This window comes from Alligator sinensis, unplaced genomic scaffold, assembly GCF_000455745.1.
Source record: "Alligator sinensis unplaced genomic scaffold, ASM45574v1 scaffold412_1, whole genome shotgun sequence".
Lineage (NCBI taxonomy): Eukaryota > Metazoa > Chordata > Crocodylia > Alligatoridae > Alligator > Alligator sinensis.
The window spans coordinates 366067-379916 of NW_005842474.1; the positions used below are offsets into that span (position 1 = coordinate 366067).

The following is a 13850-nucleotide window of genomic DNA, read 5'->3' on the forward strand; positions in this document are numbered from 1 at the left end:
ATGAGAGCCTTCTGATAGCTCACAGGTACACGCCACTGCCATTTTTGCATCCTTCTTCCTTTCTAATCTCTTCTCCCAAATCACATATTTTTAAAGGAAAGCCTGTTATTACCAGGTGCTTTCTGAATGTTCCCTAATCAAGCTCTGCCAAATTAGGGGTAGTATTTTACCTATTGTTTTATATATACATCATGAAAACAAAATTTGGTCACCAACTTCCTTTATGATCAGCTTTTACTCATAAGCCTGACAACAATTTACCTTGTTGTCTCCTACCATTTTCACCATCATCCTGTTTTATTCACTTCAAATTGATTTATTTGTAAATTATCCAACTATGTAAAGTATTATTTTTTTAATTTTTCACCCCTCAACCTTTTCCTTATGTTAACACAACTCTTCTTACAACAGAATGTTAACTGAAGTTCTGCACTGTGAATGAATTGCTTAACATGGCAGGGACACAGTGTTACAGTCCCACATCAAATTCCAGCTAGGATTCGAAGAAAACTAGGTTATGCAGAATGCTGTATGACCAACCTGAGCACAGATTCTTCAGAATCAAGAGAAAAAAAAACAATTACCCAGAGTTTCTTTCACATTTATCACAGGACTCCTATTCCTTGGCATTCCAGCTATTAACATATACACACTACAGTTTTGCACTATCAGGTTATGTATTCACCTCTAATAGTAGACTAAAGCCAATTTTTAAGAGCACTTATTCTTTGGATGCCTCAGCTCTTGGTTGTAAAATTTGGTATATTTGTCCTTCAATTTCAAGGCGCCAGGCACTTGTCACCTTGTTCAGGTGTCCCTCAGTCTTTCTGAAAAATCAGCCTCAAGGTGTTCCATGTGTTGCACCCAAAGAAATCACTAGCTGGTTCTAGCAGCTACAATGCTCATAATTTTATCCCACAGAGGACACATCTCAGTTGCCTTTAGCATGTACACCACTTAAAGACTCTTGTACTTTTCCACAGCTAGCAAAAAATGTACTGGGGGTAGGTATGAAGGTTTCTTTCTAAAACTATATCCAGCTATTTCTGACAGGTGAGCTATTTTGTGGCTTTGACATGCTGTGATACAAGTTAAGATACAAGTTTTTCACAAAGATGTCTACATATCTAGATACACTATAACTTCTTTTTTCCACATGAGAATTTCATCATGAAGTCTGTGAATGGTAAAGCGGACTCTTAATTTGGGCAGCTTGCCAAGCAGTGAAATCTCTCTTATTCAGTAAAACTAATGGCTGCCTCCATTACCTCTTCCCTTCAATTATTTAGGCTTCCCCCACATTTAGACTGGCTTCCTGCTGACAGCACTGTGGACTGTGTCTATTAATCATTAGATGTCATTGTGCTTTAAAAAAAGATTGCTTGGTAACCAAAATAGTACATTCTATTTTTTTTCTGATGAATAAGTGACAACTATGTGCTACAAGGCTTTACACTGTCTTCATATGTGACTTCCATTCCAGGGAAAAATGAGGATTCTAGAGAAACCAACCAAACAGGTTTTCCACAAAAAGTCTTTCAGCTCGTGTTACAAGAAGTTGCACTTTCCTATTATATCAGATGGTATGCCATTTTCTCTGTTGCAAAGAGTGGCAACCCCCTGGCCTTTTTAGGCTTAACAGTCCTTTGGCACTGCCAAACTAAAAGAACTCATGGAGAGCTAACCTTTAGAAACTGAGCCTAGGCTCTGAAACCACTTGGAAGTAATCTGTCCTAAACCAAAGTTTACCCATCTTCAGCATTTCCAAGGGTTACTTCATACAGTACTCGTTTCTAGTCAGATATTCTTCCCAGGCCTTTCTCAGACATTACTTTGTCATGTTGCTTCCTTGTCACATGTTCCTCTCCATATAGCAAAGGCATAGAGGCATAGCAAAGGTTATCCCTGGTTGCTTTCAGGAGTTCACCAGCTGGTTCCAATTCTACCTTTTCACTGAACAGTTATAGCTTTTATATCCTGTTTTTTCAACAGGCTTTAGTCATTCTCAGTCACACATTCTTTTTCTTGGGAACTAGAGATCTCCTGAAGGTGTGTTCTTACAGGGATTAATACCTCATAAAAGTAGTACTACCTTTAAAGACAATACAACTTATTGTGTTAATTTAAAAAAATAGTTCACTGGATCTTCCAAATCCATATATATAATTACTCCTCCATAATGCCCTGTGTATTTTCCCTTAAAATTTGAATATTTACAATAAGCAAGAAGTCATAATAAACTGCTTATGTTCACTGCACAGCAACTTGAACATCTAATAAATCCTTGCCATAAAACTTGACCCTACTGAACCCTTGAATAATATCTGGCAGCCCTTGCACTGATCCTCCCCCAAGGTCTCTAGAAAAAAACATAAGTTCCATGAAGCACTGGACACTAGTGGAAAACATCATTACATTTAAAGATGTGTACTTCCTGACAAAGAAGTTTTGATTTAATTAAGCATCATATCCTTAGGTAGAAATTAATTAGCTATCGTAACTATGCTATGAGTTAGCATAGATCTTAATGGGGATTTCCATTACTATGTTCTTTTTTCCCCAGAAAATAAGCAATCTTGATGAGACACAAGGGCCAAAACCTCAGCTGCTGAAAGTTGGTGCACTGAATTCAGTAGAGCTGCATACATTGAACCATTAAAGTCAGTGGGCTTTGGATCAAGACCCATCTGAGGGTCTCACTGTCCTATGAAGATCAACCATTTTCAAATTCACTTACTATAAACATTATACTCTGTATAATATCTATAATATAATATATAATATTGTATTATAGAAAAGCCAAATTTTATGGGGTGCAAAAATAGAAAAGTTTAAGAAAGACACTCCAAGATACACACGCATCATTCAAAAACACCAAGCAGCAGAACAAACTGAACACAAACTGTGGATCTAGGAAAAAGAATGTCATTCATGACTCTAAATACATTAGCAAAAGAAGCAAAGGGAAAAGACATGCCAAATGTATATGTAACTGATAAAAAGGGTTAGAATTGATGGTGGAGTTCAACCCTTACAGCATCATCTGCTACCAGTACACATGTGCATGTGTGACGTACTCAGTACATGTATGAGTAAATGCATGTATCTACACATTAATGGATATATGTACATACACATACATACATACATATATACATACACACAAATGTACATTTTATCTCTAGGCATTTCTATGGTACTTATCACAATTATACTTAGAGGAAGATGAGAGTTTGCACAGCTGTTTTGAATGGAAGCTTTTTTTACATAATTTTTCATTATAAGTGGTTTCATTTTCAATGAAGCATATAAAGCGGAAATCCAAATTTAGACAAGTAAAAGGAACTAAAGACAAGAAAGACAATGCAATGCAATGGTTGCATCTCCCAATACAGAACTGATGATACAGCAGTATTAAAAAAAACAACCAAACCTGAGCAGCATACTAATTACTTCCTCACATGCACACAAGGTTATTTGGGTCTGACTTGGCCTTAGTCCAACATGTCTACAACCTATACCCCTTTCTCACGTACATACCATTGAAATTTAACTACTTAAAAATCCAAACCAATAAAAGGAAATAATGTTGATATTTAAATAATCATTATTGACCTCAAGCATGTTAAGCTCTATGAATGATTGGATATTAAGCTCTATTGGGCAAATATGAATGATTGAAAGCTGTCTTGGTTTAGCTGCTAGTTAGTGACTTTCTCTCCATTTTTCTTCCCTAAAAGATTATTATCTGGAAATGATCAAAAGTATAGCAGTATAGTGTTACCTTATGCTATCCTAGAGGTGCTTGCACTTCTCTTATGATAATGGACTGGTTGTAAAAATGATCAAAGATCCCAGAATGAAAAGTATTTCCTGTCCCATTCCCATATTTATTTACTTGTTCATTGTAACATGATTGTTTTCTGGAAACAAAACCTTAAAGCATAGTCATGTAAATACTCATTAAGAAACTAATTAAATCATACTATAAGTATGATAGCTAATTAATTCCTACCTAAGGAAATGATAGTTAATTAACTCAGAATTTGTCTGGAATACATATAAAATCAAATTTATCAAACTAAGAAAAAAATCTTTCTATTACCAGTTCTTAGTAAAACCACAATAAAAACCTGGAATAGAACAGCTGTGGCATCATACTGCACTATTGCACAAAAGCACTCAGGTATACAGTACATTAGCAAATAGCTATGTTTATTTAACTGCAATAAATATTTCACTTATGAATAATATTTGGATTGTATAATTTCTAGTCACTTTCAGTAACATTTTGTCAATCGCCATGGTAGCATTGCCTTATAACCTTAGCTGAGAGGGTATCACAAGCTGTTTGCTCAATGGATCACTTGGCAGCAAACACTGTCTGAGCAGTTCAGCTGGTTTCCTTCCCTGGAGATGAAGTAAACAACCTCCCTGACATCCCTAGTCTGACGAGTGAGACTTTAATTCATTCCTAAACACAAGTTACCTGCTTGTCATGGGGCAGAGAGCCTCCAAATTGCCAACTTGCCATAATAGGGCCAAATTGGGATCATATTACACAAATGGTTGCATTGAAGTTAACAAGATAATTTGTGTGAATAAATAGATCAAAGCTGAACTCATAATATGGTATTTTTTCACATATTCCCCCTGCATATAATATGCACCTTGTTCTGGAAGGAGAGCCTGAAGAAAAAGAGATCTTCCTTTCCAGTTAGTGAGTAGAAGGAGCTTGGAAACCAAGCCTGCTCCCATGCTTGCTGCCAGGGCACACAGTGGACAGGGCCTGTGGACTGGGGCTGTGGTGAATCCAACCCCGTGTGCTGGCTCTGGTGAGCCAAGTCCAGGGCTCCACATCATGACTGAGGCTGAAGGCTGGCTCTGGGATCACGTATTGAGTCTCTCCTGGCTCACTGAGTCCAGGACTGCACACTGGATCTGGGGCCATCTGTTGACCGCATGCCAGTTCAGACCTGGTGCACTGGCCCCAGGGCCATGAGCTGGGTCCAACCCCATGCATTGGATTTGGGGCCTTGTGCTGGCTCTGTGGCCACATGATGGGTTAGACCCAGTGTGCCAGATCCGGGGCTGCATACTGAGTCAAGCTAAGGACCAACCCTGCATGTTAGCCTGATCAAGCACATATCATCTAGCCAAGGGGCTCCCTATGGGTCTGGAAATTCGGCAGCGGGGGAGCAGTGGCAGCATTAATTGCTGTGCCTCCCCAATACCAATTTTCCTTTTATTCACGGGCATCCCTTTTACCAGCTGGTTTGGGGGGGGGGAGGGGGGGAGGGGGGGGAAGGTGAGGGTCATATACAAGAACATATGGTATTTTACTGTCTGATGTCTGTTTCTTATAAAAACAATGGTGACAAGAAATGTTTAAGACTTGTGTGCACAGCCAAAAATAAAAATGGGCAAGCAGGTAAGCAAACATAATACTCCAGGCAGTGTTCTTGTAAGAGATCAGTGCCTAAGCTGAGTTATAATTCCTTGGTAAGTGAATAGGAAACCCCAAAAGAGAAACTGAGAGGTGGAAACAAGCTACAAATTAAGTATGGAGAGCGGAGACCCATTGGTGCTTTTCTTCTTTCAGTCAGCACTAAACCAATGCTATGGCATAAAGTTAGCACCCTTGTCTGGTTAGAGGAGAAAGACTAAGTTAAGATTTATACAGTAGAATACCTATAGTACTAAGGTCATTTTTGTAAGGCTGAGAGTCCTGCTATCAATGGGACTCTTAGTCCCAGCTGTACCACACAAACCCAGACCAAAAATCCCTCTCAGTCCTGGCTGCACATGTGGCTGAGCCAGGACTGAGAGGCCTGTCAGCTGTGAGGATTCTCTTCCCTCATTGAAGGCATGGTTCAGCCCTTCAGGTACTGGACTCTCAGTTCTGGCTGCGTATGGTCCCCATGGTTGGGAGCCATGTCTGGGAGCCCCATCAGCAAATCCCATCAGACTTGGGCTCCCCTTGCATCAGCAATAAGGAGCAATTGGATTTAATGCATGATCCAACAATCATGCCTCCCGCTGTGCATGTGTGGCTTGGCAGGAGGCACCATTGTGTAGATCGTGCATTAGATCCAATCGCACCTTTACCTGCACGTGTAGAGGGGGCCAAAGTCTACCGTCTTAAGGGTTAGAGCCAATTTCTATTGAAATCAGCAGGAGATACTGCCATTGAGTCTGAAAGAAACAGAGTTCTAGCTCTTTAGGATTGAAGGAGGAGTAACCCACATCTAATTGCAAAAGGTGGGCCAGGGTGCAACAAAGAATGCAAGATTTATGGGGCCAGGAAAGAAACCAAAAAGAATCCTGGCTCTGTAACTTAGTAGTTAGGGCACCCAGCTGGGAGAGGAGACTCCTGGAGCCCTCTCAGGTTCTTTTCAGTTTTAGCCAATGACTGTTAACGTAAAATGCAAGAAGAATCCAGATATCAGGGCCTGGAACTCCATCCTCCCCACCTCACACCTTAGTTTCCTGATCTTTAAGCTACCTCTCTCACCGACTCTTTTTCAATTTCTCACCTTCTATTCCCATGAATGTCTAATTATTTTCTGACCAACAGCCAGCTTCAGTAACTGGGTGGGAATACTCCCATCCAACCTAGCCTAGCCTATACCCTGATAATTAAGGGTGCCTATACATGAGCATGGAAGCTGTTCCAATGCGCTGTAATTACAGCACATCAGAGCAGACGCAATTAATTGTGTCTGTTAAAGCGTGTTAATTACTGTGCTCTAGCAGCCTCCTGTGTCTCGTGTATCAGTGTCTGTGCACTTCAAAATGGCAGCAGGGGTGCTTGAACTAAAGCTCATTGAATGAGCTTTAGTTCAAGTGCCTCCATTGCCATTTTGAAATGCAAGGATGCTGATAGCACAAGATGCTGTGGAGCTTTAATTAGAGCCGCTCTCGGAGCCATTCTAATTAAAATACTGCCTCCACCAGTCCCACAGCACATGTAAAAATGCCCTAAGCCATTGTCTGGGGTGTAGGAAATGTAACCTTGAAATTCCTTAGGCTGAAAAGGGTCCGAAAGCCTGGTTTTCTTGGCCAAGTGCTCTAACAATTGTGTCATTATATAAGATGGGTAGTGCTAATTCCAGCACCTACATTTTTTAATCTAGCTACAGAATGGCAGTGTGCTTCTACCAACCTCAGGGATGGAGGGTGTGAAGATCACTCCTCAGCCATATATATCCCCTGTAGTCAGCATTGAGCCATGACTGGAAAAAAAAATTCTTCATTCTGCCTTCCCAAAACCAGGTGTGTGTCTTATTTGGGGCATGTGGCTTGTGAGAAAATACAGTGTTTAGTCCAGTTAAAAATCAATGGAATTATTCATGTTCTTAAAAGTCAAACACACACTGGAGCACTGGTCCCAAATATGAATACTGTAATTTTTATCACCTGCTTATGTGCTTTTCTGAATCAAAGTCCTACCTGGAAATGATAACTTACCCTGAGTTTAGAATAGTTTTACAGGAGAGGAAGTCCAGCTCTTGGGTTAAGTCATTGACATAGGATTTGAAAGTTAGAGTGGGGGTGAGGGAACAGCACATCTTCTCAGCTCTGCACAAGGCTTGGTTGAACTTGCTTGAAGCTCATTTCTATCTCATTCCTCGATCAAACCTCCACCTGTAGTTTAACACCAAAGAAAAGCCAATAAATAACCATACTGCTACAACTGCATTCATGTACAGGAAGTACTGGACAGGTTTTAGTTTTCTTGCTATCAAATGTCCCCCTGCCCCAGCATCAGGAAGCTCCCAGCCCCAGCTCCCTGATCGGGGCAGGGGACTTGGAAAGAGCTGCAGGGTTGGGGCAGGTCCCATCCTCCTGCCCTGATCTGCTGGTGGGGGACTCACTACTAGCTGTCCCACAAGTGGACAGAGCAGGGGGCTGGGACCTACCCCACCCCTGCATCTCTTTCCAAGCCCTGCACCTCACTTGCCCAATCAGGGTGCAGAGCTGGGATGTGTCCCTGACCAGGAGAGTTCCCAGCCCCCACTGCCCACAGGGGACAGTACTATTTTATGGTGGAGCAATTAACTGAAATTAAAACACACCTGTAGATGCTGACTGCAGGCATAAATTGTGTCCCGTCAACCCAGTCAGCAGGGGGCCAGACTCCCACTTGCCACCTAACCAAACAGCTCCACATTTTCAAAGCCCTCATTCTTCTGCCCATAGCTGGAGCTCAAGGCAGAGTAAGGCAGGTGCAGCCCTGGTGTGAATTGCTCTGCCCCAACTCAAATTACTGCTATCCTGGGCACATATGTAGATGCTGTGCCCAGGAGCAATTTACTCCAACTCAAACTACTCCAGAGTTTATTGCTTTGAATTAATTGCATGTGTAGATCTTAGTGCTGGATTTAAGTGGTAAAATAACAAAATTGACTGGTAAAAATTGCCTCATAATCTCAGCTCTTCATAATTCTCCAGTGAATGAGTTTATATTTGGGCTATCTCATTACACTTCAGAATGTAGCACTATGCAACTGAGGCACAGCAATGGTTGCAAAATATACCCATGATGGTACTAGATAATAAGGTATGGCATGCCCCATCAACTTAAAGAAATCACTATTAGATACAGTAGACTAGAGACAGAAATCCCTGCCATCGTTTTTGCTATAGACTAACTAGATTCATATAGTGAAATTCCCTTATGCTCTCAACGCTTGTCTCCAAGATTTAATATTTTGTTCTAGATTTGGAACACGTGGAGAGCTTTATTTTCCCCCAGCACAGCTGTAGTATCAGTGTATGACCTGGACAAAAAAATGATGACACACACTGAATGAGACTAAAAATTTGACAGCTGTTCCTTTAGAACCCCTGCAGGTGAAACAAAGCTTAGCATGTCTTTTCTTTTTTCACCCTAGCACGGAATAGACAAATCATTGTTACTATCTCAACCTTCTGGGTCCTCTTATTTCTAAAATAAACTTGCAGGTGGATCACATTAAGAGTGCAATGCAAATGCTGTTCAAGTTTTCTGGTTAACACAAGCAAATCAGGGGGCAGTGACTTTATTTTTCATTTAATGTGCCCAAATACATTTTAAAAAATGGGAATGTTGGGCTAAGCTCACCAACAATCTTGCAGCACAGATATCTTGGCTTTTCTATTTCAGATTTAATTACCACATGTACAGCAGGTGTTGCTCACTTACTGGAGAAAAACAGTGATAATATTCTGCACAGCAGATGGCCCCCTCTTAACTTTACTGCAGGCATACAACCTACTTTACTGAGTAGGTTCGGCATCTCTCTAATTGCTGTTTCAAATCCTATTCCAAGATTATTTTCCATAACAATTTATGCAGTAGCAATGACAGAAAAAATTGGATTGACACATACAGAAACATCTCAACCTTTTTTTCTTTTTCTGTTATTTCTCCTGCTTTTATTTTCTTTGGTTTTTGTTTCCTCAGAGACAGCGTTATCACTAAAATAGCACACAAAATGCTGCTATAAGCATTGTCCAGACCTAGTACCCATGTGGTAGATCTGAAAATTTCTACTTTTGGGAGATATTTTAGTGTCTGTTACTACTCTGAATATGGCTTCTAGACCCGTGCACTTTGGTTATTTTCATAGATCAAGGCCTATTCTTATTCTCTAGTTAGGATAGTCTGTAACTTCCTCATTTGGATATAGCAGCTGATACGGATACAGCTGCCAGAAACAAAGAAGTAGCCTCAAATTTTGTATGCTGAAATTAGACAACATAACAGAGCTTGATTTGGGGAGGGTAGGAGCTCATTAATTTTATATAATCAAGATCCTTTTTATAGCATCTCAAGTTGGACAACCAAAAATCAAAGTGTTATAGAGCTACTGAATTTTTCCTAGTGGAACCAGTCTGTTGTAATTTCCCCCAGACCTTGTGCTTTTAAGCCTGCTGGATCTGGATCAAATCCAGTCACTATTTTTTGTTCTAACCTCTAATGCACCACAGCCTGGATGAGGAGCCAGGAATGGGAAAGCAACAGGACTGGGACTGAGACAGGTCTTTTTTTTTTCTTTTTTTTTTTTTTAACACACAGGGGACTGTGGGCCCCTAACAGAAACCGCTAGCTGCCTGTGTTGTTAGAAAGGGCTATTAAGTATACAACAACTGAATATTTGGGGCAGCCAAAGTACAAGCAAAGATGGGATGGGACAGGGACAAGTTAGGGCAGAAAGAGTCATACTTGGGAGAGGGAATAGGCAGAGGAGCCTGTACCCACCACAGCACGCTTCCCTACAAATCCAAAAAGGGAGCCCAAGCTACCTGAGTCTCACCATACTTCCACTGTGAGCACATATTTGTAAAGTCCACTGGCAAAGTGTTCCCCATTTCTGACCCTTTACCCCTCACCAATGCTGGTTCTCACAGAAGATAACAACATGCTGTTGTTATTACTTACTCCACAGGAAACATATGGAAAAGTCCAGTGATAAGAGTTGCTCCTTTTCACAAACTGAAGGAATTACACATGTGCACATGCACACACAAATACACACACACACACACACACACACACAAAATCTATGTTTAAAGAATAGAATTCAAGGGAAACGAGTGAAAGCTGGGAAATGATAGAATTGAAGTTGTTTCAGCAATTGTTGTGTATATACCATATAGCAGTATTTAATTCCATGCTTACACATGAATTTTTTCATGGAGCCCCTGACTCTTTCAAAGTGCAGGATGTGGGGATTAATCCAGGTTATGTAGCAGAGGAGATTCATTTTATTGCAGGAGTTGGACAGTATATGAGGCAAAGGGTGGCAGAAAAAAAAGACACTCACAGCTAAAGAAATGAATGAATTCTGGCCTGCAAAAATGCAATCTATCCCTGCCTCTGTCACCAAATTCCTGTACAATATTAACTCACTTACACAGAAACTTTCATAGGTGGTCATTAATTATATGACCACCTTGGTTTCTCCTTGGTTTCTGGATGTCAGATTTGATACCCTAAATTTTGATTTACAGAAGCGCTGAGCACTCACAACTGTAATGGAAATCACCTGGAATACTGTTTTGCTGTATAAAGTGATATGTAATGCTACCTATTCTGAAACACCAGGTCCTAGGACTCTCAAATCAGACCTCTAAAGTTAATGGAAATGTTTATCTTAGTTTCCCTATGTTTCAGATCTTCATCAGTAAAATGGGGATAATAATGTGCCCTCATCCAAGGGGGATCTAGAGGATGCACAGTGACATAGGCACACCCGCTTTTCAGTCGATAGCATGGAAACAGCAGTCAGGGACTTTTTTTAAATTCCCAAAAGGAAGAATCCTGCCCCCCTATCCCCTTCATGGCACATCTCATCCCCTTCCCTGCTCCCCACTTCTGCTGTCCCTGCTGACCTGGGGGTGGGGACTCCACAGTCACTCCTACTTCGGTCAGGGCCCATGCCTGAAGGACTGAGGAACAAAAGCAGTGGCAGGTGGGGTTGGGGAGGGAAGGGTGGGGAGGAGGGGATCTGCCACTCAGTGCACAGGGGAAAGGAGGGGTGGCAGAAGGTGGATGCAAGGGGGACTTAAAAAATCCTCCTGCTGTGGGGTCTGCCTACCTGGTTGAGGGGACAAGCTGGGTGCCGTCCCCTACAGTGCCGGTGGCTTCTCCTGTACCCTACTTTACAAACTCCTAGATCTACCCATGCTCTCATCTCATAGCAATGCTGTGAAAATAAACTCATTAATATTTGTAAAGCACAGATGCTGTTGTGATGAGCATCATAGAAAAGCTCAGGAGGAAATTAATAATTTTATCTTTTGAGCAGGACTTGAATAGTGGTCAGTAAGGCAGGCATGGAGCCACATACTGAACAACAGTTGAATAACAGCTTATTAAGTGAGGACTATCTATCCTTTGCACTGAATAATACAAAGGTACAAAAGAATAAATAGTATGTCATCATTTAATTAGAGACTGTATCATAATGCATAACCACAAAAAGGATGAATTATGGTTGCACAGGCAACTTCTGAGTGCTTGACTTTGCCACCTTAGTAACACATGCTTTTTCTGTGTAATTTTTAGTGTGTGTGTGTGTGTGTGCGCGCGCGCGCGCGTGTGTTTATTCAAGAGAAAGAGAACAAATTTTCAAGCTTCCAATAGGCAATTAGAAAAAGGAAGACAACAATTATTTATTTGTTTTGATTGTACTCTTTAAAGATGGAAAGAAGTTTTCAAGGAAGTGAAGAAGGAATTAAAGATAATGCGGTGGATCCACCTAGTCTTATCATTTTAAGTTAAAATCATGAGCTTTTGCTTACATAGCTACAAGGATGAATTGAAACTTTCTCCACAAGCCTCTAAAAACCTTGCATTTTAAATATTAACAAGACTGTTGCCATTAGAGAAGATAAGACAAGTTGTTTATATTTTTTAATCTTGAAGATAAAGTAACATTCCTTGCACCAATACCAGCTAGCATTGATCTTGGAGATGTCAGGATCTTGGAGATAAGTGTGTGACATCCTATTTTTGCTTACATGCAGTAGTAGTCAGTTTGGAATAATTTCTCTATTTTCTAAAATATAAAATAGCTTAAATAATATGTTTGGAATTGTACTATTTGACAGCTCCATAGAACAAAAGTTTTTGTTCATGTAGGGAGGGTACTTTCTTGCATTCCTTTTTTTTTTCTTTTCTGATTTCTTCAAAAGCTATGGGATTTGGAGTCTGAATTATGGATGTCCACTTCTGTAGCATAGTACTGGAACATAAATGGATAGAATCCACAAGGAAATAAGGGCATCTATGAAGAAGATAATATATTTCTTCCTGAAGAGAAGGTATCTCATGGTGCCACCATTACAGGATCGAGAATGTTTTGCAGCTCAGTGATCAGAAAGCCTATTTATAATTCTTGAATCAAAATTCTTCCTAATCCCCTTTGCAGATTAGGAAGGGGTTTCCTTGTTTCTATGTGGCATTTATATTAATGCCAAAATCTAAATGCATCACAATTTATAGAGGGAAGCCATTAATAATCAAATTGCGTAGACCTCACCCAACATGCAAAGGAGGCCTATTACTGTCACTCTGAGCTGCAGGGTGAGATTCCAGGGAAATCTCTCACTGACTGGAAAGGTGTCATTTAATTAGAGACTGTATCATAATGCATAAGCACAAAAAGGATGAATTATGGTTGCACAGGCAACTTCTGAGTGCTTGACTTTGCCACCTTAGTAACACACAGTTCACAGAGCATTTTACAGAACATTTATATTAATATGTTTTCTTTTTCACTTCAATCACTGTAAAGTTCCAGTTTTACAAAGCAAGAATCGATTTCAAATAAAATAAGAACGGACTCAGAACTTTGTGCCATGTTAGATATTAATATTAAGTGGATCCTGGAGCTGTTAACCCCTGGGTTGTCTACACATTAACACCTGAAACTAGTTTTAAGCGTATTTTAAGCAGCTTAAAGTTATGCCACTCCAGGGCAAATTTATCTCTGATCCATGTTAACAAGCTCATGTTCCATTAACGTGTGGCCATTCCCCACAGATGAGCTGCCCAAGTTGCAGTCTTCCAGAATCCCAGGATGCAAGGTTCCCTCTCCAACCCTCCCGTTCTTTGTGGGCAGACTTTCCATCCCCTGATCTCTACTGCCCAAAGGAGGGGTTTCGCACCAAGCCAACCCCCACTCATGCCCCTGGTGGCATGGCCTGCCCACCCCCGGGGCACAACTCCATGCAAGCAGCCTATAGGGCACATGCCAGCTAACTAGGTTGCAAGTCACAGCTAGGTCCAGGAGTCAGGTCTAGGGTAGGTGATGGGAGAACAGGGTATGGGGCCAGATTAAGTCCACATGAGTCCACTC

At 40.8% G+C, this 13850-nt stretch overlaps 1 long non-coding RNA gene across 1 annotated transcript in view; it reads right to left on the minus strand.

Moving 5' to 3' along the window:
- The window catches only part of LOC112551464, a 52658-nt gene that overhangs the window by 22036 nt on the left and 16772 nt on the right, over window positions 1-13850 (minus strand). Inside the window, exon 3 of the long non-coding RNA XR_003095777.1 lies at window positions 7471-7647. This is a non-coding gene — a long non-coding RNA (uncharacterized LOC112551464). The remainder of the gene's footprint in view (window positions 1-7470; window positions 7648-13850) is intronic.